The sequence below is a fragment of the Macrobrachium rosenbergii genome, chromosome 39 (genome assembly GCF_040412425.1).
Source record: "Macrobrachium rosenbergii isolate ZJJX-2024 chromosome 39, ASM4041242v1, whole genome shotgun sequence".
Lineage (NCBI taxonomy): Eukaryota > Metazoa > Arthropoda > Malacostraca > Decapoda > Palaemonidae > Macrobrachium > Macrobrachium rosenbergii.
In genome coordinates, this window is record NC_089779.1 from 14199833 (window position 1) to 14202332 (window position 2500).

General features: G+C 37.7%; 1 protein-coding gene across 1 annotated transcript in view; it reads right to left on the minus strand.

The window, feature by feature from the left end:
• Positions 1–2500, minus strand: part of LOC136825766 (tyrosine-protein kinase transmembrane receptor Ror-like) — an 803750-nt gene that overhangs the window by 790696 nt on the left and 10554 nt on the right. The gene's annotated exons all lie outside the window — the stretch shown is intronic.

The following is a 2500-nucleotide window of genomic DNA, read 5'->3' on the forward strand; positions in this document are numbered from 1 at the left end:
AGAAATACCGGGGAGAGAGAGAGAGAGAGAGAGAGAGAGAGAGAGAGAGAGAGAGACTAATCATCTTCATCAATAAAGGTACCCTGTTAATGACATGCGTATAAAAAAAATGAGTTTATTAAAACGCAATAGGAAAAGAAATACTAAATATTAACAATTTCTAAATTTCACAAATAGAATGTTCTTAAAAATAAGGCTTAAAAAAAAACCTTCTAAGATTAGATGCGCCTCCAGTCTATGGTTCTACATTTTATCCTTGACTAGTTAATGGGACAAGTTTCGAAGTTTATCAGGGAAAATGATCAGCCATAGCGATCACCTCTCTCTCTCTCTCTCTCTCTCTCTCTCTCTCTCTCTCTCTCTCTTCAAAAAATCGGAAAAGGGCAAAGCGAAAGGAAGGTCTTCTCTCAGATTTTAACAGCTTAATAGCTCTTAAGGTGAGCATATCATGTGATATCACATAATAATAATAATAATAGTTGGGCTAATTTTTAGTTAATCACTTGGAATAGGCACAGTGATACTCAAAAGATCAATATATAAACGTATATACAAAAGTATGTGACTTGTTAAGTAGGCTAAATTAACCACCAACAAAGCTACGCCTTCACAAATAAACCACCTGGTAAAAAAGAAAATAAAGAAATCAATATTTATACATAACAACAGCGACATCCAACCCCGAATAATACACTCCAACCGTAATTGTATTCATTACGAACCCATCTCCAAAATCACAGCATAAATGGATAATGAAGACATCTCGACATACACCGTAACAAACCTAACAATGTGGGTGGCAGGAACGGACCCTGGTGGACTCCCGGCAACGTCCCATACAGCCCATTTCGAAATGAAAACAAAACAATTGCCTAACAATCTCATTGACATTAATCACCCGGTCGGGTCGGCCTCCCCATTCACCCTGGCTGCATATTAAAGCATGAAGAAACGTATAATCCGACCATAAAATTTTATGACACGGGGATGTTCTCTCCGTGCGGGTCATTTCAGAGCCGTGGGTGGAGGGTGCGTCGTTGTGGAAGGAGGGGGAGGAGCAAGGGTGTATGGGGGGGAGGTAAGGGAGGACTAGGTATGAGATAAAAGCAACCACGAACGAAACGAGCCTAGAATAGTGGTTTATGACTTGCTAATTAAAAGCAGCTATTAACTAAAAAGGGTGCATTAGGACCTCCCTATGGGAATGGAAGACTAGACCGAGAGGAGTTTTAAATGAAGATGGATCCAGATGGAATGAGCGTGTTATGACAAGAGTTAGAACTAGACTAAATTACCGACAAAGGAATGCAGATACAGAAAGACTCTACCTAACTGTTTTTACAGTGATGTCATTCCGAATTCACTCCGACTTTTCAACGTTAGATCAGAAGTATTTCTGAGCAATGAAGGATATTTCTGGATGAACTCTCTCCACTCTACAAAGATGATTAATTACTGTTTAGTGTAGTATCTCTACACCATTCTACAGAGAGAGAGAGAGAGAGAGAGAGAGAGAGAGAGAGTCTACATTAATAAGGCATAGAGATAAATACCAGAGCATCTATTACAAAGTCGTTTTCATCACAACCAGGTCTCTAAAAAAAAAACCTGTCATATCATCCCTGAGACTAAAAAAAAAAAAAAAAACTTTGTTACAACGGAGCTAAAATATGTTAATGGAGAAATGGGTTAACGTCAGTGTCAGGTCCAGTCCAGTCTATGGTTATAAAAGGGGGCGGGGGAGGGGGTAGGTTTCTTTTCATCAGTTAGCTTTAATTAGTATTTCCTCTTTCTTCAGACATAATTCCAGAGTAAAAAAATGAACACTTTAACAACTTGATGGGACAGTTTTATATTACTGCATATCGGAGTATTAATGAATATAAACACTTTAAAAATAAATACCTTAAAAATAACAAAATTACTGATAAATGAAACACGAGTTTTAAGAAATTCACGAGACGGACAAATGGTTAAAAGAACACGAGAGAAATTTTCCCTTTGACATTAATCGTGTGCTTTAAGGATAACAATCCATCAAGCATGATTTGATTGAATGGTAAAGCCTGGAATTACCAGGAATTGCATGTGTCAAACTCCCTCCCTACTTTCCCTAAATGAATGGAAAATCTTCTATACATTCGAAGCGAAACATTCCATATTTCTATATTAATTTCAACGCGTGTAAAATCCCCATGGCCACTACGGTTGGTACCATTCTCGTTATTTCCAAAAGATTCCATATTTCCATATCAATTAACTACAATCAACAAGAAATTAACTATACGACTCAAAACCAGCTCGTGAAAAGCTTATTAAATGGCGTATAGGCCTATACCTCAATGACGACTTACACCCAAAGCATTTTATTATTATTATATATTATTCAGGAGATGAACCCTATTCATACGGAACAAGCCCACCACAGGGGCCACTGACTTGAAATTCGAGCTTCCAAAGAATATGGTGTTCATTATCAAGAAGTACGAGGCGGTAAAGG